This window comes from Coenobita brevimanus, chromosome 71 (genome assembly GCF_032717465.1).
Source record: "Coenobita brevimanus isolate Jiangsu-jjx chromosome 71, ASM3271746v2, whole genome shotgun sequence".
NCBI lineage: Eukaryota > Metazoa > Arthropoda > Malacostraca > Decapoda > Coenobitidae > Coenobita > Coenobita brevimanus.
In genome coordinates, this window is record NC_137024.1 from 38,963,665 (window position 1) to 38,991,371 (window position 27,707).

Here is a 27,707-nt window from a genome sequence, read left to right on the forward strand (position 1 = left end):
GAAGTAGGGCTCAAGAAAGAGAGAGAGAGAGTGAGTGAGAGAGAGAGTGAGTGAGAGAGAGAGTGAGTGAGAGAGAGAGAGAGAGAGAGAGAGAGAGAGAGAGAGAGAGAGAGAGAGAGAGAGAGAGAGTCACCGTGTTGGGTGAAGTACTCAACAGCACGCCAGTGATATGAGCCACATACATTCATTTAACGTTTATGCTCACGGAATCCTGACTCATCCCACTGGCATAACCCTCCACACATATGTGCTTCATATTACCTGTCATATAGTCGCTCCGGTGACTATCGAGTTGGTAAAAAGGGAGGAAGGGGGGAAAGGTTATGCCAAACCCTTGTCATGCGCTCATTCATACAAAATTCATCCAACCAACTCTGTCCACTGTCAGCTTCCCAGTCTTTTCAGCCTCCATACCTCGCTTTATCACACACTACCGTATCTCTCCATTGTCTCGGCCAACCACGCCTCCCAGCCTCAGATTCACTAACATGTAGTCATTTCATTTTTCGCAACACCACCGTATTGTCACTAATTCTGTCCATATGATCATACTGTCTAAATACCTGCTTTCACCTGTGTTGTTTACAGACTGCTGCTAGATATTATCCATCCCATCTTCCCCAGTCATTTTCTTTTATACCGGTACCACACCAAAATATTACATTCATATAGTAATGTGAGCACTAACACTCCATGTAGTCCTCTTGCAGTAACCACCCTCAGTCTTGTTTCGTATCAACGCCTTCGTAGCACCACATTCTTTCCCTGTCCTACAGTAGTTTCCAATTCCTTCGCACATTTTCTTCTCTTCTCTGTCACTACAACCAGGTACTTGAGCTCTCTCACTCGTTCAAACCTCTCTCCATTCACCAGAGCGTCATAGTGAGAATTACCTCTCTGAACAACCACCATTGTACCCTTACCTGCATTTACCTTCAAAGTATGTCGCTCACATACATTAACAAAAAACTACATTAATCTGCAAAGCTCTTGTCAACCATTATCATGTAGCACAGCATCATCTGCATACATCAAATTTAAAATGCCCCATCATTCATCATTCATTACCTTCCTCATTCCACTCCCCATAACTCCAGTTTTTGCCACTCTCTTAACACCACTTACATATCCACTATACTGAACAGACATGAGATAATCACACATCCTAGCCTCACTTCAATAGTGATATGATACTTGCTGCCTGGCAACTGGTCTGTTAAGCCCCGCCCTCTCACCCGCCGAGGAAAGAGTGGGAGGCCATAGACTTCATGCCAGAGCATCAGGAAGGGGATGGGGCTTAGGTGATAAGTTGCCTAATGGTGGGTACAGTGCAATCACGTAGACACCTATCTACCCTTACACAGCCATAGAATCATAAAAACTCACCACCATTAAACATCTCTCCATCCACATCATATATATGCAGAACTCTCCAGAACTCTCCATTTACCTTGTACACTTTTTCAAGACCGATAAGGCCGTAAATGCGTTACATTCCCTTTCACATGCTTTCCTCTTTTGTCTGTGTGTCTCACTATAGATATTATCTGATCCACACATCCCCTACCATTACTAAAGCTACCCAGTTCGTCGCACACCTGACTTTCTGATATTGATATATCCCTTACCTTCTCTATGACAATTCTTCCAAATAGCCTATAATATTCTACAACACTCAGTAGATTTCATCATCATCATCATTATCTAATCCAGTGTTGCCCCATGAGGAGAGTAGGGGCCTGGGGCTAGGCAAGTTGACCCTGACATTTAAGATGAGAGTGACCAGCCTCACTCATCCCCGAGTGGCATTATGTGAGCAATAAACCCCAACCACCCCTTGAATGTAAATCTGCACCGGCTCAATCCGATTGGAGCGCCTTAACTGCCCACTAAATCACCAGGCGCCATAATTTGGTTATAGGGTTACCACCCAGCTTAGTAAATGGTTTCCTGGTGTGCAGGAAATCATTTGCCTTGTCACTCAGTGTAGAGTCACATACAGACAGAAGGAAGAGGAAATAATGAAGGAAAGAAAGATAGAAGAGGAAGGAAGGAACGAAGGGAGGAAAGGGCAGGCAGGCACCCAAGAGCAGCAGTACATCGAGTGAGTGGATGGAGAGCGCCCCCTCCTACCACTAAAACTCAGTAGATTTGCACCACGATAGTTACTGCACTCACTTTGATTATTTTAACTACGAACAAGGCCACATTACAATAGTTTTCCACTACTGGTACAGTTCCACTCATCCAAACTTATATATGGTTTTCCCAACAACACTTCGTTCCTCTCTCTGCACTGCACTTTGTTATCTCAGCATGTACCACATCAACACCTGATACCTTCCCGTATTTCAGCATTCTTCACCGCCAGTGTCATATTTTCTGGTACCAGATTCCTCCTCTACACAGCACTAAACCCAGCCGTTTTCTGCTACCGCCGTGCTCTCATCGTTCGCATTCATTAGCCTTTCAGAACATTCTTTCCATCGACTCATTACTTCATTCCCATATGGTAGTATGCTCGTACTTTCATCCCTCATACTTCCACTCTTCACCCCAAATCCTACATTTTCGTGCCTCTTTACAAAACAGCAGTTAATAATAATAATAATTATTATTATTTATTATTATTATTATTATTACTATTATTATTATTATTATTATTATTATTATTATTATTGTTATTATTGTTATTATTATTATTACTTTTACGATGATGATGATGATGATGATGATGATGATTAGTTTTAATTATTATTATTATTTTTATTATTATTATTGATGATTATTGTTATTGGTAGTAGTAGTAGTAATAGTAGTAGTAGAAGTAGTAGTAGTAGTAGCAGCTTTTCTCTTCGTCCTCTTTTTGTCATCGTCATTCCGAGCACTGCTGCAGGGCGACTCAAGCGGGATTATCTGAAGAAAGGGCTCAGTTTGATCTGCTCCAGCCGTCCTACCGTAGTTTTCTGACATTAGTATATTGCTTTTCACCTTTCTGTTAGCATCATCATCATCATCATTATCCTCTGTCTTCGTTTTTCTCTTGTATAATCCTCATCATCATCATCACTGTCGTTGTCATAATTGTCATTCCCAGTATTTCCACGATGTACTTTATGAGCCAAAGACAAGGCTTACCTTCAGTTATTTAAGGTAGTAGTAACGTTACTTGTCTACCTCTGTAATTAGAATATTTTCCTTCTTTCTCCTCCTTCACTACTTCTGTATCATCATCATCATCATCATCATCATCATCATCATCATTTCTTGCACGTCAGCACTGAGACTCGTACAGGATTATCTTATCAAAAAGTTGGGTTGTTTTGTTATACCCCTTCAGTCCAGTGGTGTTATTTATATTTTTTTTATCTTTAAGCGACTGATTTTCAGCATATGGAGATCAGGTTTGGAGGGGATAGTGAAGACTGTAAGCTTTCACTAAAGACATTTTCTCCAAAGTTAACATAATCGCCAGGAGGAAACTGTGATAAAATAAGCACGGATAGAGGCGGGACCATTATTGGGCTTCGGTAAAGTGAAGCACTACACTGGGCTTCGCTAGAATGAAACTGCTTGCTTGTGAAATGCCGTAGACAGCGCCAGTGAAGCACCATATGGGACTTCCCTAGAATGAAGCACTAGCCTATGCGCGTGAAAATTCTCAGACATGACTGATTAACCGGGTCGCTCCTAGAGATGCATAAAAAATACACCATCCGATTGAAGGGATTAACATTGCATGCTTAACTTTTTTTAATTACCATTTAATTATGTGGCCTCCTTATGTTACCATCATCATCATTATCAGACTCTTCAGCACGAGGGGTCTCAGGCAGGAAACAGTCGTCAGGCGCAGCGAGAATAAAAGCAATCCGACTCGGTTATGAATGTGTTTTGTGGAGAATCTTTTCAACCCATACAGTTCGATAACATATTTTAAGTTTTGTATTCTTGCTGCCCGCAGATGATTTGATTCAGTTTAAGAAAGTCCTCATACTGAAGGGGATAAGGAAAGTTGAATATAATCCCTCCTGTGCAGAAATATCTCTAAGCTGATATATAATCGTCTGGAGGAAGGTAGTATGAATAAAACGAAAAATGCTTCCTGGGACTGAACAGATTAGTCACCCGAGGCTCAGAGATAATTTTTGTCTTTTGCTCTTTGATAAATAGAGATTTCCCTGAGCTGAGGAAGACGTCATGGTGTCAGCCAAACTCTTCCAGTCTTTTATTGCCCCATCAGGAGCATATGGGCCTGGGTCTAGGCTACCTCCTTCAGGTAGTTAAGGCAAGAGTGGCGAAATGCTCGTCCCTGAGTGGTAGTATCTGTGCAGTATACTAAACCATAACCATCCCGCGGATGTAAAACCTTATGGGTCACATCCTCTCGGAGCGCCTTAACCCTTTACACCACCAGGCGTCCGTCGGATTGTATGACTACCTTACAGTGTACTGAATGGTTTCTTAGCCAACAAAAAACCATTTGGCCTTCCATTAAATGCAAAATCATGTGAAGATAGGACTATGTCGGGTGAGTGGATGGTGGACGGCACCGACCACCCTATCCAGAAGAGAAGATTGTTAACGGTACACCTCCCCTGAACAGTTCACTGGAGAGACGTGTAACAGTTTGAGGAATAGAGATTTCCTTCAAGTTAATATAGTCCTCCAGAATGAGACAGAGTAAGTGATGAAAAAAGACATTATCCCTGAACTGTTTAACCCCTTCAGTGCGGTGATGTCTTTTAGAGCTTGTGTTCGTTACTTTCAGATGATTATGTTTAATTCTCATACGGAGCAGATGAACGAGAAGCTTATATAACCGCCAGTTCCAAGAGTCATTACTAATCAGAGCAAAATCGTTCCAAGGTAGCACGAACAACATAAACACTACGTCATCGGAGTGAAATTGATAAAGCGTGTGGCCGTAGCCAGGATAAATTATGAATAAAGTGGACTTGATAGTGAAGGGGTTAATGGTAGGGGTGACTCTTCCTTTAGTTTGTTAGCATTTTTTTTTTTCATCCCCTTCCTTTTCTTTATTACCCCCATCTGATGCCTAGAATCTGTGTGTGTGTGTGTGTGTGTGTGTGTGTGTGTGTGAGAGAGAGAGAGAGAGAGAGAGAGAGAGATAATATGTTCATTTTACTCAGAATTCTGGGCATGGGAAGCAGGTACCTTGTGATACAGTGTGATGGTTTGTTTGTTATTCCATAATCAGTGTAATGGTGGAGGCACACACGTCTAATCCCGGCTGACGTCACGCTGTTTTATCCAGCTAAAGGAATTCCTGGCAGCCAACTGCTTAGCCGATTACCTGCTGCCTGTTTCCCTCTTAACTAAAAACCTCCCCCGCCAGCCAGAAACATATCCTAATAGAGTGTATTATTTTGAAAAATATTTTGATTTAATAAAACAGTTCCATTTCTGTGCTGTGAATAGGATCGGTAGGATTTATGGTGACCGATCCTGTATGGGGAACAATACAACGAAGATGAAGTTATTGTTATGGGTAAATAGTTAAAGAGGTAACCATTATACAAAATGTTTTCCTGTACAAGCCGTAGCACACACACACACACATTATATATATATATATATATATATATATATATATATATATATATATATATATATATATATATATATATATATATATATATAATGTATATAATACAGTATATGTATGTATATATCATCAGCAGCAGCAGCAGCCGTTTTGAGTATCCACTGCAGGACCGGTCTATCCCGACCGAAGTGGGGACGATACAGCCAATGTATCTCCACCAAGTGGCTTAGCCTGTCTGGTAGAGATTGTATGTAGGGTAAGAAGTGCTTGTAAGTGTAATTGTAGTGTTGGAGTGGCTTTGGATGTGTGTATAGTCTGTGAACCAAGTGTAATCGGTCCGCGCAAGCCGACTGTATTATATATATATATATATATATATATATATATATATATATATATGTGTGTGTGTGTGTGTGTGTGTGTGTGTGTGTGTGTGTGTGGAGAGAGAGAGAGCGAGAGTACAAAGGAAAGCAAACAGCCACCGACCTGTTGGTTCTTTCGTGGCTGTTTGGTATATGGAAGGTTGTAATTAACAAAACTATTCTATCAGTTAAGGACAAGGAGAGAAAAGCAGGAAGGCTTCCCCCCACCCACCAAACCCTCCAGCCGAAGTCGGCAGGAAATGGTGAGGACCACCATGGAGCAGAGAAAAACTATCATGAAAATTTCACAGGAATGAGTAAAAGGAAATTTTAATCTAAATTATCTACCTGAAAGGAAAGTCATCAATGTTTATCAGTGTTGTATTCTGGTTACATCATCCTGGCTCTGAAAAAAAAAAAATATACAGAAGTGTTTTATTCAGGAGTAAATATATTAAGTTGGGGGTTAGAAGACAGATGTTTGTCCACGTGACGTTTAAAGGTTATTATTATATCACAGTTTACTACATTTTAGGGCAATTTGTTCCATATATTTACAACTCTGTTAAAGAAGAAATGCTTAGTTTCATGCGACTGGAATCGTTTGCCAGTTATTTTATGCCTATTGCCTCTAGTATAATTCGAGTGATCAGCTGTGAAAAATTTATCGACGAACATGTTATCGTGTCCTTTGAATATTTTAAATACTTGAATTAAATCTCATTGTCTCCATTTAGTTAGGGTAAAGAGATTAAGGGCTTCTAAATGCATTGATTTGTTTCACAGTCTTGGTATCATTTTGCTCACTCTTCGTTGTACTCTTTCAAGTGTCTCTATATCTTTTTTGTAATAAGGCGACCAGAACTGGACAAAATAAGTGTTGGCGAACTAGAGAATTATATAAGGTGAGGATGATGATATCGATTTATATTCGAATGTTCTACCAATGAATCCGATTAATTTGTTGGCTCTCTTAACAGCCTCTGTACACTGTTTGCATGGTTTAATATCATCTGTTATTATAATTCCAAAGTCTTTTTCTTGACTGACATTATCTAGTGGATATTGTTCATGGTGTAACTGGCTTTCCATTTCTATTTCCAATATTTCACACTGTGCATTTACTAATATTAAAGACCATCTGCCAGGTTTGGCCCTAATTAAACAGTCGATTGAGGTCACACTGTATTACCTGCCTCTGTAAAGATGTGTCTGCTCTGTCACAAGTTTTAGTATCATCAGCAAATTTGTTTATTTTACAAATTTAACCCTCATCTCTATCATTTATGTATATTAAAAATAGAATAGGACCCAATACTGAGCCCTGTGGTGCACCACTTTCCAGTCTCATTCTTTACCATTTATTAGGACCCTCTGTCTACATTCTGTTAACCAATTATCGATCCGCCTGAGCACACTGCGTCTGAACCCATGCACATCCAGTTTTTGAAGTAGTCTTTTGTGGGGAACTTTATCAAATGCTTTTTGAAAATCGAGATATACAATGTCAACAGATCTGCTCTCATATTGAATGTCAAGAAGAAATCCAAGCGATTTGTAAGGCAAGAGCGATTATTTCGAAAATCGTGTTGTGAATTTTTGATGAGAATATTTAGTTCTAAGTGCTTAACAGAGTCATCTCGGAGAATAGTTTCCAACAATTTGCACACCACTGACGTTAAACTTATTGGTCAATATTTTTCTGGTTGCGATTTGTTGCATTTTTTTATTATTGGGGTTACAATTGCTAGTTTCCATTCATGGGGCACCTTACTGTTTCGTAGTGATGTATTGAATAGCTCAGCTTATGGCTTTAATACTTCATTCATATTCTTTTAAAATATGCAGAAATATTTTATTTGGCCCTGGTGTTTTATTCACACTAAGTTTGCCAATGGCAAGTTGTACATCATTCTCGCTGATAGTAATATTACTAATTATGTTGCCCTCTTCTAAGGTAACAGGAATTTCGGTGGAAATGGAATCTGTATTTTCAATTGTAAATACGGATGCAAAGAAAATGTTGGGAATTTTAGCCAATTCTGTTTCATCTTCAGCATACTCTCCATTATCTGTGACTAGTGGGCCAGTAGTTGGTCATATTACGTCCTTGTTTGTGATATAGCTGAAAAATTCTTATGGGTTGGATTTACTGATACATGCTATGTTTCAAAGTTTGTCTTACTTTGCTTTACTAATTTAGTTGCTTTTCGATGAAGAGCATCATATTTGTTTTTATCAGTTTGATTAATTGTTATAGCATCATTTTTGTGTGCAAGTCTATTAGTCGATAGGCAACACTTAATTTCCGTATTCCACCATTTGGGTTTATTATTTTTAGCAGGTCAACGGTTTACATTGGAATACATAATGCTACTGATTTACTGAGAATATCTGTGAATAATTTCCATGCTTCATTAATATCTACTTTTTGAACAATGGGATTCCAGTCACTGGAATCAATTATTTTCTTTAATTTTTGAAAATCCTGTCTCTTGTAGTCAGGCACTTTCTCGTAACCAGGCATGACATTGTCATGACTGAAACTGATGCTGAATGTGACCATGTGGTGGTCGCTAGTACCAAACTCTTCCCCTATCGTAACATTATTTACCAAGTTTTCCAATGTGGCCAAAACCAGATCCAATATGCTAACTCTTCGTTTTGGGTAGTCTGTTAACTGATGAAATGAACTTTCTTGCAAGTTACTGTACAGGTCCAACCCTGTGTGTGACATAAGTCACCAAAGATTACAGTCTTATGGGTGCTATATATTTCAGCAATGTGGTTGTAAATATCACTATCTGTGTTACTGGACTGTGCTGGCGAACGATAATTTAATCCAAGTACTGTTTTGCTAAGGGATGTATTTCCAGGTTGGAGATAAATACTGTCAACATTATTATTTATGACTGGATGAAAGTCCTACTTTAATATATAATAGTACTCTGCCCCCCACTGTTATTTCTCTCACTACTGAAGACATTGTAACGTGGTATGTTGTACTCTGCTAATAAAAAATTTCATTGCTCCGTGCTGAGCCATGATATCTGCTACACCTATTACATCATAAATTTCAGCATGAACATACCGGTAAGCCTCTAAATCAGAAAATTTATTTTGCAGACTGTGGTCGTTCACAAGATGAGCCTTAAATTCCTTGCCTCCAATAGTCTGTTAATGACATGACGTCTACATCGACTCGCCTATAGGCCTCGTAAGATGAGCGCTTTTTGGCCGGGAAAATCACACTTTATCATCCAATAAATAACCAAGACGAGCAAAGCCAACTGCAGACCATCATGTGCGAACAGAGCTCGCTGCGTATAAAAGTGATTCCAGGTGTTTACAAACTCAGTGCCCTTCTGTAAGCAAAGCTACTTAATGCGATTGTTTAAGCTAAAACCCTTGTTATAAAAGACAGCTGCAATGCTGGGGAGAACACCTGAAATGAGAATATTATTGGTTTTTCCTTGTAACGCTGGAGCATCAACTTGAACTTGTTCAGGAGTTTTTCAGACTGGATTCACATTACATCGCTGGTTCCTGCGTGTATGATAACCAGACTGTCATTAGTTGTACCTTCCAAAGCAGTGTCCACAGCCTCAGTTACATCAAGTCCGGCACCTGGAATGCAATATCGCTTTCTTTTTGTTGAGCTCTGCCGCAGAACTCCACGAGCTGTCCACAGATGATTGAGTCCCACACCAGTCGAGCCTCATGAGTATCTTCATCAGCATTAGCCAATATCTGGAATTTATTTTAAGTGGTGACCGGTAAAACACATCGCGTCCTTGTCAGCCTCGAACCATTTCGTACTACCTGGAAATGATCCTGTTGAGATTGGGGTTGGTTAGTTTCAGGAGCAGGAGGGGAGACAATGTCACTGTTGTACCTTGGGCAACACCAGTCCCTGACAGGACGTAGCTCCCCTCCCGACGTTGCTTGCAACAAACTCCTCCAGTGTATCAATTCTGCAAGTCAGGATATTAATTTTGTTAATAGCTTTGGACAGCTTTTCCTCAAGATCACGGCGGAATTTGCACATCCAGCAAACAAGAGAGTTGTTGGTGAAAAAAGATCTAATGAAACAACGGGAGCCGCCTGTGCATGTTACATTCCGGGACATTTACATTACTGCTGTTCCAAAGATTGCAAAGTTAATGTGTGCTGTCAAGTGAAAAATGTCACATGGAATGAAGGTACTAAAAATCTGTTAATTCGTGGAATGCAGGCACAGAAATAATAATACACCAGATGAAGCAGTGCCTATAAACAGGGAGAAAAAATAAATCTACCTGCAACTAAGAAAAAAAGTGTTATCTGTAATAAAAATAATTTCATGTATAGTGAACCTTTTAAAACAACTAAACAGGGAGTTACCTTGCAGCAAATGTGATTTAACACTAAATACACCAAATATACTGTACCACACTGCAGTTATCTACATCCACAAACACAATGGCGCCAACCATAGTCACAATGGACTGCCACAAACTGGTCAACACAGATAACAAAAATCGTTCCCACACTACTGAATAACACTCAGCAACACACTGAAACGCAGTATCACTCCAAACTAAAGCTCAGCTAGAACAAACGGAAGTCAAAACGTTACAAAATTCCACTCAGCCAACAATGTCAGCACGAACAAAGAAGTCAAAACAAAAAAGAACAAAGCTCCACTCTGTTTCGAATTTTTATACTGGGTACTAACTGTTCTTTTGTGTGTGTGTGTGTGTGTGTGTGTGTGTGTGTGTGTGTGTGTGTGTGTGTGTCCGACTGTGGGCATAGGCTTCACAGCCTGCTCCCAAGCCTCAGCAGTCCTCCTACATACCATACACCTCTACATGCCACCACTTCGGCGCTAACACCCACCGTCCAGACTGAATACATGCTAGGGCTGTCTCATACAGGACTGGTGTATTGGCATTAGCGGGGGTATTTTTTACGACATGTTGGCGGGTCTTTTGGTAGATCAGTAAAGTCTGTTTTTATTACATTCAAATCCTTAAACTGTTCCCTGCCCCAGTGGGGATTTGAACTTGGCTCCGGTAGGACTGCAGGCCACCTCTCTATCGACTGAGCTACCGCCTCCCACTGGTGAAGCAATATACAGTTAAAACTCACCTAGTCGTAGCTCTAAACACACGGTACTTATCACATCCACGAAAACAGTAACCACCCACAACAGTCACACTGTTTGGCGTCAAACTAATTCAAACACGACAGAACAAAGCTTTTCACACTTAATACACATTACAAAACTCTAGCATATACGCTGGATTTTCACACCATACATGGAATACTACGCCCAAGACACTTGTAAATACAGATGTAGTATTTGCACACGGAATATTCACTCGATTTCACTCAACAGACAGAAGATACAGAAAACAAATTAACAAGGACAGTGTGAAAGTTAATATCATGATGGAGCTTATCCCATTCACCCCCACCCGTGTGTGTGTGTGTGTGTGTGTGTGCGCGTGTGTGTGCCGTGTGTGTGTGTGTGTGTGTGTGTGTGTGTGTGTGTGTGCGCGTGTGTGTGTGTGTGTGTGTGTGTGTGTGTGTGTGTGTGTGTGTGTGTGTGTGTGTGTGTGTGTGTGTGTGTGTGTGTGTGTGTGTGTGTGTGTGTGTGTGTGTGTGTGTGTGTGTGTGTGTGTGTGTGTGTGTGTGTGTGTGTGTGTGTGTGTGTGTGTGTGTGTGTGTGTGTGTGTGTGTGTGTGTGTGTGTGTGTGTGTGTGTGTGTGTGTGTGTGTGTGTGTGTGTGTGTGTGTGTGTGTGTGTGTGTGTGTGTGTGTGTGTGTGTGTGTGTGTGTGTGTGTGTGTGTGTGTGTGTGTGTGTGTGTGTGTGTGTGTGTGTGTGTGTGTGTGTGTGTGTGTGTGTGTGTGTGTGTGTGTGTGTGTGTGTGTGTGTGTGTGTGTGTGTGTGTGTGTGTGTGTGTGTGTGTGTGTGTGTGTGTGTGTGTGTGTGTGTGTGTGTGTGTGTGTGTGTGTGTGTGTGTGTGTGTGTGTGTGCGCGTGTGTGTGCGCGTGTGTGCGCGCGTGTGCGCGCGCGCGCGCCTTGGGGTGTGAATGTGAAAAAAGTTGGACTGGCGTCCGTCTCGGGACCCGGCTTCACAGCAAAGCCACGGCCCTGACGCCGGATGTGGAGGGGGGGGAGGGAGAGGGGCTTAGGGGTGACTGAGATTAGGGGAGATGAGAAGTGGGGTGGGGTGGGGGTGGGGACTAGGGATAAGAGGGGGAGAAATGCGATTCGAGGTTGGGGGAGATAAGGGATGGAGGCTATGGGTGAGCTGAAGAAGGAAGAGAAGGGTTGGTATTGAGGATAAGAGGGTGGGGATGGGTTACAGAGGAAAACAAACAGCAACAAACTTGCTGGTTCTTTCGCGGCTGTTTGGTACATGGAAGGTTATAACTAACAAAACTAATCTCTCATCTAAAGAGAAGAACAGAAAAGCAGGAAGGCTCCCCCTCACCCACCAAACCCTCCAGCCGAAGCCGGTAGGAAATAGTGAGAAGGACCACCATGCTGCATAGAAAAATTGTCATGTAAATTTCATAGAAAAGAGGGAAAGATAATTTTATTCTACCTGAAAGGGAGAGTAACATTAAGTCAGCAATATTTATCGATGTTGTTCAGCAGTTGTATCTTCCAGGCTCTGAAAAAGTAAAAAATAACATATACCACAGAAATGTGTTGTTCATGAGTGAACATACTTAGCTGGGGGTCAGATGACAGATACTTCTCCAGGCGATTTTTAAAGATTAGTACTGTGTCACAGTTTACTGCATTTAAGGGCAATTTGTTCCATATATTTACAACTCTAGAAAAAATGCTTAGCTTCATGTGACTGAAATTATTTGCCAGTAATTTATGGCGACCATCATCCACTCAGTTGATGTAGTGCTGCCTACTTCTTCCTTGGTCTTTATCATTCTTTTTCTGTGCCTGCCCTCCTCTCTTCCTATTTCTCCCGTCTTTCCTGTCACTTCTTATTGCTTTTCTTTCCTTTACAAGTGGCTTTGCATTGAGTGACAAGCCAAATGGTTTCCTGTAAGCCAAGAAACCATTTACAACTCTGGGTGGTAACCATATAACCAAACCATACGTGCTCCCTACGTGTCAACAAGTGGGTTGGTGGAGGGTTAGTGCCCCTCCCCGTAAAACAAATAACTCAAAGTTAAATAGCCACCCCTTACGGGATTATGGCGTCTGGCAATAGACAGATAGATAGATAGACCTCTAGTATAGTGTGAATTATTAACTGTTAAATATTTATCGATGGCCGTTTTATCGTGTCCTTTGAATACAGTATTTTGAATACTTGAAATAATTTTCCTCTTAACCTCCATTTGGTTAGGGTAAAGAGATTTAGGTCTTCTAGACTTTCCTCGTATGGCTTATTTCTCAGTCTAGGTATCATCTTTGTCATCCGTCGCTGCAGGCTATTCTCTCAAGCTTTTCCATATCCTTTTTATAATACGGTGACCAAAACTGAACGCAATACTCCAAGTGCGACCGTACTAAGGAAATATACAAAGTGAGGACGATATTATCGGATTTTTTTCAAATGTTGTATCTATGAATCCAATCAATTTACTGGCTTTTTTAACAGCTTCTGTACATTGTTTGCATGGTTTAAGATCATTTGTTATTACAACTCCGAAGTCTTTTTCGTGGTTTGTCCTATCAAGGTGGACATTATTGATGTTATAACGAGCTCTTATGTTTTTACTGCCGATGTTTAGCACTTTACATTTATTAATATTGAAATCCATTTGCCATGCTTGGGCACAGTTAAACAGTTGATCAAGATTTCTCATACCTGCCTTCCTCTGCAATGCTATATATGCTCCGTTACCTATTTTAGTATCGTCGGCAAGTTTTGAAATCTTACAACATAATCCTTCATCAAAATCATACATGAATAACACTGAACCCTGCGGCACTCCACTTATAACGTTTATCCAGTGTGACTAGAGGGCGTGGGGTGGTGGATTATAAGGAAGAGGTGGAACTGGGGTTCGGCGGTGGGGACGAGATTGGAGATTTGGGGAAGGGTATGGGGTCAGGGATTGGGAAAGGAGAGTTAGGACTGGGGCAGGAGGAGGCGGCGGACTGGGGATTAGGGGAGGGTGATGGGACAGGGGAGACGATGGAGGAGGTGGGAGGGATGGAATTGAGTCTTAGTGGGAGGGGTGGGATTGGGGATTTACCGTGGATATGGTGGAGATAAGGAACTGGGGTTAGGGGGTGACTAAATTTCAGGGGGTGTGAGGGAGAAGAGAGGATTAGTTAGCAGAGAAAGACAGTGAGATGAGGAGCAGAGGAAAGACGGGCAGGTATAGGGAAGGGAGTGGGTGGGAAAGATGGGGAATGGGATGGAGAGTGGAAGTATGAGGGGAGTGAGGGAGCAACGAGGATGAGGAGAAAGAGAGCTAGCGGGGTGGGGAATGGGGGGAGGGAATGAGTAGAGGGGATTAGGGGTGGGAAGGAAGTGAGGATAAGTAGTGATTGTTTCTACACTGGCTGGAGCTTGGTAAGTATATTATAGTTACTCCCGTCATCGTAATAATGTAGGTAGGGAAAACGAGAGAGAGAGGGAGAGAGAGAGAGAGAGAGAGAGAGAGTATGAGCCTTTCTCTAATCCACTATCTCACTATTCTACCTACCTACCCATCGTTCTTTAATTCTTACCTCTTGTTTCATTCTTCTTCTTCGTCCTTTATTCCTTTCTTTTCGAAATTTCCCTTAATTCACCCTTTCGTTTTCATCCATTCTTTCCACCGTCTCTCTCCTTTCCTTATTACAGTAGCTTTCTCCGTCCTTCCGTTCTCCCGACCCCCCCCCCATCCTCTATCAGTATTAACTTTCTCCTCTTCCGTCTTACCTCATATCTTGATCCTTATTCCTGTTATTTGTCATTCCTTCCTCCTTCGAACTTCCATTTTCATTATTCTTTCCTTCCTGTGGGTTCGTGTTTTTTTTCTTTTTTGTATTTGCGTAAAACCATTGTATAAGGGAATTATTATTATTTTTTTTAAATTCTGGTTCCTTCCCGACTCTTACCTTCCTTCTTCCTTTTTTATTTCCTTTGCTTCTTTGTCCTTCGTTCCTGGTCTTCTGCTTTTTTCCTATTCCTCCAACTTCTATTTTTATTGCGGAAAATTTACCTTGTTCCTGCCGACACTTATATTGCCTTGCTATCCCTCCAACCTTGCTTTCTTATTCATCCCCTCGTTCTCCCTCCCAGACTCCCTTCCCCCCCCCCTCTCTCTCTCTCTCTCTCTCTCTCTCTCAGGAATAGGGATAAGAGAGGGACTTACAAGCCGAATATAAAAGGAGAAGAACCAGAGAGAGAGAGAGAGAGAGAGAGAGAGAGAGCACAAAGTTGGAGGAGCAGAAGGAAAAGCTGATGAGTGGCAAGGAGACGAGAAGAGAGAGGTGCTAAGAATGAAAGAAGGGAAAGGAGGGGAAGAGGGGAGAGGAGTGAGGGGGAGGAGAGGAAGGGAAAAAAGAGTAAATTAGTTGGGAAAAGGGGAGGAGAGATGACAGGAGAAGAAAGAAGAGAGGAGAGAAAATAAGGTCGATGAAAGGAAAAGGGAAGGGAAATGAGAGGACGAGAGGAGAGAAGAAAAGAAAGATGTGGAAAAAAGTGAGTCACAGAAGAGAGAAGAAGACAGAGGAAAGAAGAGAGTAGAGAGGAAAAAAGAGGAGAAGAGGGAAGAGATAGGGAATAAAGGTGAGGAAAGCGATTCAGCAGGTAAACTTACGTGAAGGCTAAGCGGAAGTGACGGATAGAAGGTGTGGTGCAAGAGGAGCAGGAGATGGAGATGAAGAGTAAAGAAGAGGAGGTGAAAAAGAAGAAGGGAGAGAGAGAGAGAAAGAAAGAAAGAGAGAGAGGGGGGGAATGGGGAAGAAAAAATGTTGTATCGATAGTAATGATGTTGGTAACGAGACTGATAAGGTTGTTAAGGCCGAGGTTGACGAGGATGATGAACCTGTAGGCAGTGGTGATGATAGTGATGAAGAGGAGGAGGAGGAGAAGCAGGAGCAGGACGGCGACGATGATGATGATCCATGATATGATGATGAGGACGAGAGGGTTGGTAATAATGACAGTCTCGACAACGTTAATAATTGTTATATACCGTATGGATAATAAACAAGAAACCCGAGTACAGTATAACAGGATGGAAAAATACGGACGAGAAGAAAAGCCGAAAGAACAACAAAGGATAAAAGAGGATTAAGGAAGGAGAACAGGGAGAAGAGGAAGACGGATAAGGAGAAAACATGAGAGGATAATAAGCAAGAAGGAGAAAAAAAATAAAGAAAAGTGGAAAAAAAGAGAAAGAGGGTAAGGAGAGGAGGAGGAGAATAAGAACAAGACTGTGATGTTGGCGTACAGAGCGGAGACATAACATTAGCCTGTTAAAGAAAGAAGATTAAAAAAAAAAGACTAATGAAAAGAAACGAACAAGAAGAGGGATGATGGCGGTGTGAGGTGCTACATAGGAAGTATAGGTAACAGGAGGCCGGTTGCCCCATGATGATTTAATCTCTTGGAAAAATAAGCTAATTTCACAAAGATCTAACCAACGTGTAAGAGAAAAGGTTAGAAAAGGAAGGCTGTCCTCCATCCACCACACCATCCGGTAAAACCGTCAGGGAAAAGGAAGAAAAAACACAGTGCTTATTAGGAAGAACAAATATGGAATATTTTATAGGAGAGGCATAATAGGAACAACTAGGCACTACGAGTATCTGATATCTGATGTATAGCCCTGTAGGAAAAAAAAAAAAAGAACATATACTGTGGCCGGTTGTTCTCATAAGTGGGCAAAAAGTCTCACTGTCGTCGTCCTACACTTCAGTCAGGAAATAAACAACACTAAGTATTGTTGTTGCCTATAGTCTGGAAATATTTGTCTATGTGAATTTTAAACGCATCAGTAGTGTTTGCACTAGCAACTGTTGCTGGTGACTTATACCATTGTTCCACTTCGGTATTACTGAAGTCATTTTTTGCTGTATTTTTGCATATCTTGCTTTTGAGTTTCAATCCATTATTTTTGGTCACAGAATCATTTTGTATTTCGAACAAACTATCTTCTCTAACATAGTCGAATTTGTTCAGAATTTTAAATACTTTATTAGATTTCCTCTAAGTCGTCGCTTTTTTGGAGAAAACATATGTAATTTCTTTCGCTGCTCCTCGGAGGGTAAATTTCGTCGCGATGGGATCATTTCTGTGCCTCTTCCCTGCACTCTTGAGTTTGTCCTATACAAGGTTCGGGACCATTGCTGCACACAGTATTCTTGGTGTGGTCTACGTAATGGTTTATAATGCTTAGAGATAATATCGGGCGTTGTAAGACCGAAGTTCCTTGGATTGAACTGAATATTTTGTTTTTATTATTGGCTGTTATACACTGTTTCGAGTTTTATGTCGTCTTATAACAACTCCTAAATCTTTCTGTGTTTCGATTCCAGTCAGTCGGGTATCAAACATCCGTTATTCATATTTCATGTTCTTTGTCGCCGAAGCTCATTCCCTTACATTGACATTTAATTTTATCACACACACACACACACACACACACACACACACACACACACACACACACACACACACACACACACACACACACACACACACACACACACACACACACACACACACACACACACACACACACACACACACACACACACACACACACACACACACACACACACACACACACACACACACACACACACACACACACACACACACACACACACACACACACACACACACACACACACACACACACACACACACACACACACACACACACACACACACACACACACACACACACACACACACACACACACACACACACACACACACACACACACACACACACACACACACACACACACACACACACACACACACACACACACACACACACACACACACACACACACACACACACACACACACACACACACACACACACACACACACACACACACACACACACACACACACACACACACACACACACACACACACACACACACACACACACACACACACACACACACACACACACACACACACACACACACACACACACACACACACACACACACACACACACACACACACACACACACACACACACACACACACACACACACACACACACACACACACACACACACAACTGGTCTTAGAACTAACCCTTGAGGAACTCCGCTTGTTACATCTAACCGCTGTGATGTTTCGCCATTTACTACAACACGATGATTGTGACGTGTTGACCAATCACCAGACCAAGAACATAATTTGTTAGAGGCCTTAGGCTTTTAGTTTTTCAAGTATTCTAAGATGGAGACCTCAGCAAACTCTTTTTGGAAATTGTAATTTGTTTTTAAAAAATTCAGGCAAATTTGTAATGCTATTATTATGAAACCCAAGCTGATTATCTGTTATATGGATTAAGTTTAATAGGGTAATTTTCACTCTTAACAATTTTTTCCCAAAAATTTTGCTTAGTACACTCGTTAGGCTAACTGGGCAGTAAATTGTGGCGCGTTTTCATCCACTTTTTTAAAGATAGATGTTATATCAGTGAACTTCCATTAATTCACTACTCTATATTCAGTTAATGATTTGCTGACTATTTTAGTTACAGCATGCAGCAGCCATGAAGTACACGACGAGATAATTTGGTCCAGCCAAGTTGATTTATTGGAGTTGATTTTCTGAAGATATTTTAATGCCTCATATCCTGTCATTTCGTTTTATGATAATTATATATAGTTCTCTGGTCCTGAGAAAACTAGTTGTGTGATGGGAATGTGTACACACTGTTTCCTTATGTGCAAACACTACGAAAGGAGTCATTCACTAATATTGCTGTTGTTGGGTTGTCATGAACAAGATCGCTTTCCGAGTTTAATAAAGGCCTGTGTCATCTTTTACATTGTTTTTTACTCCTTAGGCAGTGAAAGAATATCTTAGGATTTCGTTTTACTTCATGAGAAATTTTTACCTCAGAGTCTCGTTCAGTTTTCCTGATAATTTTCGTACATTACCGCAATAATTTAAAATATTCGGTGCTGCCATCGTGATTTCCTGTACGTTTATATTTTATCTGTGGTTTTCTCTTGCGACCCATGATTTTTTCAATAACCTTTGCCATCCATACTGGTTTATTAGTGTGATGATTTCTTCGGATGATTCTCGGTATATATATTTTTTTCTATAGACATCAATTTATTAGTGAATATTTCCCACATTTCTTCAATGTTATCCACCTGCGGTAACATACTCCAGCTGGTGTTGGTAATATCGTTTCTCATATTATCGAAATCAGATTTTTTGAAGTTACGAACTAAGAGGCTGTTTATACTGGTCTTACAGTTTATATTAATTTCAAGTCAGATGATATAATTGTTGCTGTTGCCAAAATTTTGAACAACATCGCAAGTTCACAAGATCACTGTCTGTTGTTGGGGCAAGGTCCAGTATATTTGGTTATTATCTGTCATCGTCTGCCAGTTCTAACCTGTTCACTTCTTTGTCTGCACACGATATTTTTCAGTCAGTTTTCGGATATTCAACACCTCTACCAGTAACGCTGTCCTTGTTTTCTGTGACAAGTTTTATTTTATCACACAATAATGTATCGTTTTCTCCATCTAACAAGCAGTATGTATACCACACCGAAAATAATGGACTTGTTACTCTGTGAAAATTCCGACATAAGAAGAGTCATGTGTTTCAACATTCAGTTTAATTATCTGTACTGTATTTATGTGAATTTTAATATATATCAGAAAGAAGAAGGCAGAGCACAGGAAAAAAATTGAGAATGGGGTAAGATGCAGTTTGTTATAGAGGAAGTAGAAGAAGAATGATGGAAGGAGAACAAGACAAGGAAGAATGACAAGAAATAATAGGAAGAGGAAACTTGCGATGGAAGGAGGAGGAGGAGGGAGGCGTGAGACTAAGAAGAAAAGTAATGAAATGATACAAGCAAAGCATCAGTAAAAAAGAAGGCCTAGTGAAATTTTTAGAAGATAACGTCGAGAAAAAGAACAAACGAAACGAAAGAAACAGGCGACAGAGGAACCAGTAGAATAAAGAAAGTGAAGTGCAAGGTAACGAAAACGAGAAAAGCTAAAGAAAGAAAATAAGAATAGTGTGATGTGGGCGGTGGTTCATAGAAGGTGGTGGAACTGGACTAGGTTTGTTAGATCTGTGGTGACGAAGAAGGTGCAGAACAGACCGAAATGATGGAAAAATGAATAGTGAGAAATCTAAGAAGAAAAAACGGTGACGGTTGGAGGAGGAGGGAGGGTAAGATGATGAAGAAGGAGGAGGAGGAGGGGCTAAGAAGGAGGAGGAGGAGGAGGGAGGTTAAGAAGCAGCAGCAGCATAAGAAGAGTGGTGTGGTGGCGGCGGTGTTGGTGTAGAGAGAGTGGTGGCACGGCATTAGGCTTGTTAGGGTGGATTTACCTGCTGGCGAGGTTTACACTGCATATTCCAATTAGCTTAGCATTGCTTCAAGAGACCCACAAGCCGGGGGGGGGGGGGGCAGGGATGACAGAAAGAAGTAGTGGGGGACGGGGTGAGGGAGGTAGTGGAGGGGGTAGGAGAAAGAAGAGAGAAAGTAAGGAGGAGGGAAGGGGAGAGGCGGTAAGGAAAGGGGGATGGGGAGAGGAGGAAAGGATTAGGGTGGGAGTTTGAGAAGACGGAGGAGAAAGAAGCGGTGGGGGAAGAGGTAGAAGAGGAAAGAAAGAAGCATGGAGGGAGGAGGATTGCTTCAGGAGACCCACAAACCAAGGGGAGGGAAGGCACAAGTAGTGGGGGGTAAGGGGTAGCGAAGGGTGGTTGGAGGGGGGAGGAGAAGGAAGTAAGGAGGATTGTAAGGATGGGAGGTTGGGGAGGCGGAAGAAAGAAATAATGAAAGAGAGGAATGAGATAAAGTGGGAAGGAAATGAAGGGAGAGGTTAGTAGTGAGGGGAGGGAGGAGGGGAATACTGCTTCCGGGTATTATAGCGGAGGAAGGGACAAGAAGACATAAGGGAAGAGGAGAGAAAGTTGCTAGAGGGAGGAAGAAGTGGGGTGGGTGAGGAAGAAACAGTGAGAAGAGCAGGAAGTAAAGGGTAGTGAAGAGAGTGGCAAGGAGGGAGGAGGGACGGTGGGAAGGAAGGAGAAAGAAAAAAGTTACTAAGGAGGGAAAGTGGGAGAGGGAGGGTGAGGGAAAGAAGCAGTAAAGGAGAGGGGTAGGATTTACTTCAAGATATGAGGGGGGAGGATGGAAGAGGAGTGAAAGAAAAGGGAAAGGGAATGGGTGCTGAAAAAGGAAGCAGTAATGTAAATGAAAGGAAGAAAGTAGGGAGAGGAGGGGAAAAGGGCAGGTAATTGTTTCATGATACATATGGAAGATGAATGATTAGAAAGGGATGGGGTGAGGCAGAGGAGAGGGAAGAAGGGAAAGAAAGAAGTAGTGAAATGTAAGGAAGGGGTGAGGGAGGGTAATGGTGAGCGGGGGGGGGGGGAGATGTAATAGAGGGAGGAGGGAGCGTAAAGGGAGGGAGAAGCAGTGGGGTGGAGGGAAAAAATTGTGACAAGAGGGGAAGGGGGGTGGGGGAGAGGAAAGTGATGGCTTCAAAATACCAGTGGAAGGGGGAGAGGGATGGGGGATAGAGGGAAGGGGGAGAGGGAAGGGGGGAGTATGATGCAAGATACGGAAACGGTGAGAGACAGGGGGGGGGGGGCAGTGGAAAATAGGAAGATGGATTGAAGGGAAAGAAGAGGGAGAAAGAAGTGAGAGGGAGAGGGGAGGAGGGAGAAAGCATCAGTAATAGGGAGGGGAGTGGAGGGGGAAGAAGTGGGAGGGAAAGTGGGGAAAAGGTATCAGTGAGAGGGAAGAGAAAAGAGAGGAGGTAAGAAATGAGAGGGAGAGTTTTAGTGAGGGAGGGGAGAAGAGAAGGCTGGGAATATAGGAATGGAAGGAAAAAGTTGTGTGGAAGGGAGAGAGGAAGGAAAAAATAGTGAGAGGGGGAAAGGAAGAGAGGTTCCATCAGACTACCTGTGAATGGCAGAGAGAGAGAGAGGAAAATAAGACAATGAACGTTGAAAGAAAAATGGAAGGATAAAGTAAACGAAAGTATGGGTGGAATGTAAAGTAGGTCGTAAAAGCATGAGGAGAATGTGAGGGGAAAAGTAAAAAAAGAGAATGATGAAAGGGAGGATGAGGAAACAGCTGGTTAGGTTTAGAGAGAAGAGGAAGGGAGGGGTAGCAGGAGTGGCGGTTGTAAATGGGGGAGAACGGAAGGGGAGAGTAGGTGGAAAGGAGAAAAGGGGAGAGAAGGAAGGAAGGGGAGTGGAGTGGGTGGAGGAAAGAGGGAGGTGGATTGCAGAGAGAGAGAGAGAAGGGATAGAGGAAGAGAAATGCAGGAAAGGGAAGGGAGGAGGGAGAAGAAACAACGAAAGGGGAAAGGGGAGAGGAGGGAAAGAAATGTATAGTAGGGAATTGACGTAGACCGACGAAGAGAAGAGAGTAGGAGAGGAATGGTGATGGAGAAAGAAGGAGAGATAAGGTCGTGTGGGAGGGAGGGAGGGAGGGGAGGGAAGAAAAAGGGGGATTGAATAGGTTAAGAAAGCGAGGAAGATCTTAGGGTTTTGAGAAGGGAGGGGAAGGAGAGAGAAGGTAGGGAGGGGGATGGGGACTGTGAGTGGGGGTATCGGACAGGGAGGGGGCTGGGGAAAGTCTAAGAGGAGCTGAACTGAAAAGACCTAGGAAGTAAGGATGGTGATAGAGGGGTTGGAGTGAAGGACGTGTGATGGGGTGGGGAGGGGAGGGGAATGGTGTGGTGTGGGCAGGGGAGAGTCTTCGGTGCGGTGGGGTGAAGAGAGGGGAGTGGGAGAAGTGTGGGGAGGGGAGGGGGGAGGGGAGCTGGGGTAGTGAGGGGAGGTAAGGTGTGGTGGATTTGGAGAAGGGGAGTGGAGATGGTGTGGTGGTAAGGAATTGGTATGGTGAGATGAGGTGTGGTGGGGAGAATGGGAAGGGGGAGATATGGTGAGATAACATAGTAAGGGTTGGGAGAATGGTGGAGTCGTGAGGAAAAGAGTGGTATGATGAGGTAAGGTTTGAAAGGTGGAGTGTAGGTAAGCGGGCTGGTGAGAGAAGGGGAGGAAGGAAAGAGTAGTGAGGGGAGGTGTAGTGAGCAGGGGAGTGTGAAGGAATAATGGAGAGTATAACGGAAGGCAAATAAGAACAGAACTTTTCTCCTTTATTGACTGTTATAATAGTACAGTTATTTTTATCTGATTTGTCCCACGACTCCAAGAAATGTATAATGCAGAAGGCGTTCATCCCCCCTCCGTCCCTCTCACACACACTATGATGCCTCAAGCAAGGAAAACTGAGAGAATCACTGTCTCGACTTCAACTAGGTCTAAAAATATTAGCCTGTCGTCTCTCCATCTTCAGTGCTGATTAGTAACAAGAGATTAACACTAGAATAAAACGTTGGTCACAAAATAGCTACTGTAGAACGAATGTAACGCCGTAATATTACTTTTTTTCTACCTCTAATCTACTGGAAAGAAGCTGCAATAGGACGACAATGTCCGCCACGAACGGTAGTGTGCAGTAGGCATATAGGAAGGCTTTAAGGTTTGGAAGTTTGGTGGAGTTGGATGAATGAAAACTACCGTATCGGCTGGTATAATCAGTAAAAGGAAATAAAATTATCCTTAATTTGGTAATGAAATTGTAATATTGCGCTTGTGCAGTCATCAGGAGGAAAAGCAGAGATTACGTCAGATGTTAATTTGTGTTTACTGTGCATCTCACACACGTTAGTCATGACTCGACCACATTCATTCACGTCGCTGGACACTTTAGTCTTTGTTTACAACTGATTTGATGAAACTTGATTGCACTGCACGGGCTATAGCCTAGAGGGTGTAATGTTTAACTGGGCGTGTGCCTGTGTGTTAATGAAATAACTATAACAGTTTTGAATCGATTTTAACCAAACTTGGTGGAAAACGTTAGGGTCAGTCAATGAGTTGACCTGTTGTGTGTGAGAACAGTTGGTCAAAGGTCAAGGTCACATGGAAGAGTAAACTTAAACGGTTTTTATTCGACTTTGACCAGACGTGGTGGAAAGATTAAGGGTAAGGCAGAAGCGGAGGGATTTTGAGAACAACCAGTCTAAGGTTATTGTCACAAAGCAAGGTCAAAGTTTGACCCGAGTGTGTCTGTGAACAACGTAACTAAAACAGTTTTGATCTGCGTTGGGTCACACATGATGGAAGGGCTGAAGTTAGTGTAGGGATTGGCCATGTGTTTTTGGAAACAATAGGTCAAAGATCAAGGTCACATGGATAGGGCAGCTTAAAGTGCATTTTTTACTTGGCTTAGGTCACTCTTTGTGGAAGGGTTCCGGGTAGAGCTGGAATGAAGGGATTCGATATTGAGAACAAGCAGTCAAACGCCAAGGTCACAGGAAGATCAAAAGTCAGGGTCACATGCCAGGGTCAAATTAAACAGTTTTGATTCCATTTAGACCAAACGTGTGAAAGGGTCAAGGGCATAAAATGGATGAAGGACTTCGTATTTGAGCACGATCCGTCAAAAGTTGAGTTCATAGGGCTAAGTTACATGCTTGACCATGTAAATCCAGCGGTGTTGATTGATTTGGTGCAAACTTGGTGGAAGGACTGAATGCCGGCGATGATGAAGAGATTCGATTTTGCAAACAATAGGTCAAGGGTCAGAGTCACTAGACAAGATAATCTCATAAAGTTAATGGAAGGTTTGAGGGTCAGGTACGAATAAATGGATTCGACTCTTAGAGCACTTGTATGGCGCTGATGTCGCACACTTTGAGTGCTCCTTCTTGTATGAATTGAAACGATTGTCATTTATTTCACTGCATGTCCGTAGCTGGTGTAAGTTGATGCGAAAGTATAACCCAGTTGGTTATCATAGCCATTCAAAATTTTCCATGTTAGTAATGGGTCAGAATCCCAGTAATGCACCTGCTGTTAAGAGTAGATTTGAGGCTAATCTGCTCAGAAATTTTTTGTTACATTTCCATAGTACCGGTACTTCAATTTTTTTTTTTCTTGCTAAAACTAATTGCAATACATGGATCTCGGACGTAACCTGAACACAAAAGGTAAAGCTGATAATGCTTTTTAATTCGAGACATCATGCTTTACCCTTGAATAAAATATTGTGTATAGTTCATATCTTTTTTTTTTATCACTGGTATCTTTATTGCAGTTATAAATTACGTCCTGTGCCTTCTTGGTTTACGTAAAGATGAATCATTTTCGTTGTATAGTGTACTACTTTGTCATTTTTCCTGCCAGTATTTATGCCAGTATATAAGGTGTCTGCATTTGTTAATTTAAAGATCCGCGTGTCATAGACAATCCAGTTCCCAAATTTCTGAATAATTTGAGACATTTACAAGTGTAGGCTGTGTAGTCACTTGCTCACCAAATATTTTCAAAAGCAAATTGAATATTATACAGCACAAAGCCCTATTAATTTCATTATTATAAGGTTGTAGTAGAACGGTACCCAACAGTGAAACTAATGGTACACTTTGAGGGATATTTATCCAGTCTGATGCTTTAAATCCTGTATAACAACTTTCTATTTGCATGGAGGCCAGGAGCCACTTCACTTGAGCACGTTGCCATTCAGACATCCTGCCTTTAGAGTTTCAAGGAATCTTATAGGGAACTTCTTCAGATGCTCTCAGAAAATCTTGGATGATAATGTGAACGTGAAATGATATCACATGATGTCGGAAAATCGAGGTACCGTAGATAGTGTGAGAGTGAGTATGGGATGTCACTTGTTCCGAGGAAATCGTGGTAGATAGTGTGATAGTAAATGAAGGATGTGGTGAGGATGAGAAATGGTAGAGGAGAGAGGAAGTGTGGAGGTGACGGAAGAAGGGGAATGTGGGTAGAAGGTGGGAGGTGATGGGTTGAGGGATGTGACGGGGGAACGGAGAACTGAGGGTAATGGAGGGGGAGATACGGTGATGCTTGAGGGGAAGTGTAGGGACGAGGGAAGGGGAAAGAGAGATTCAGAGTAAGATCTGGGAAGAAGAGGCGAGGTACTGAGATATGAGAAGGAAATGTATGGAGAGGTGGATGGGGAGGAGAGAAGAAGAGAGGGATGGGTGTGAGAGGAGAGATACAGAAAGGTATTTGGGGACATGAGACGAGAAGTGAGAGGAGAGGAGAGGTGTGGGCGTGAGAGGAAGAGAATGGGAAATCAGGTAGACATCTGGGGAGGAGAGGGGAGGCGTGGGGTTGGAGGTAAGAGGAGATATGGAAGAGTTATGTGGGGAAGAGGATACGTCTCTTAAGTCATAGTTATCAAAATAAAAACAAGAAAATATTATGTACGAAATAATGTGAGAGAGGAACTTTAAGAAGTCTCTGTGTAACACTTAACCTTTTGTTTTAACAGCCCTACTTAACTTACCTGCATACTTTATTTACTTATTTATTGTTAGTATTGTTTTAGTGGTTACTCTGATCATAGCTATCATGCTTCTGTGCTATGGTTTCTCCTGTTTATGGATGACGCCAGCTCCCTGTTTTTTTTGTTTTGTATTACTTGTGTCGGGATGTTATAATGGCTGTTTATGATAGTGCGATTTGGATTATGACAGTGATAATTTTCCTAGTCTGTGTTCTCCATTTTCCTGGTTGTTGGATCCTGCCCACTTCATTGCAGATATGATGATAATGATGGACAGATGGTAGTTGTGTCTTCTCTTTCCTGCTACTAGATCTTGCCCACCCCATTTCAGATATGATGATGATGATGATGATGATGATGATGATGGCCTATCTCCATTTTCCCGGTTACTCTCCTTCTCTTCCTCTCCTCACTTTATCTTGCCTTACGTTATCTCCTCATCTCCTTATCCCTCATATGCTGGTGTTCTCGTTGGGTTCAGTTTGATCTCATTCTCCTCATCAGATATAGATTTTACGCCAGACTTGCCCTTCCCTCATTGCTCTCTGCCTTCCCTCCTTTTCCACCCAGTTCTCTGTATCTTCTCTTTCCCCCCTGTTCTGTTCTCCACACTCCTTTTCTCTCCTCTGTCTCTTTCCTCTCTCCCCATTCCTTTCCCTTTATTCCTTTCCTTCTCTCTCTCTCTCTCTCTCTCTCTCTCTCTCTCTCTCTCTCTCTCTCTCTCTCTCTCACACGCACACACACACACACACACACACACACACACACACACACACACACACACACATACAGTTTCAACGGCGTTGGGAAGAGACAGTTATAGAGGCAAACTGAAATAAGAATGAGAGAGAGAGAGAGAGAGAGAGAGAGCTGCCGTGACTGCTAAGAAGGGGGGACTCACTCTGACCTCATCTATCCAGGTACCCTAAGATGAATAAGGCTCAGGAAAGTGAATAAATGAATGTATGAATTAAATAACTGAATCTAAATGCGGAAATGGAGGCGAATCTGACAGCGGTGAAATATTAAGGTGAAGATAGTGTTCACTCTTTTGCTGAGAATAACGAGTTTATATATATTTCTGGTGTGGAGAATAAATGAATAAACAGATAAAGGACTGAAGTAAGAGGGTCAGTAGAAGTGTCAAGGAGCCGTTTAGCCATCCACCTTATCAGTACGAAACAAGATATGGATGATGGTGATGATGATGATTTAATATTCATCTCAGCGTG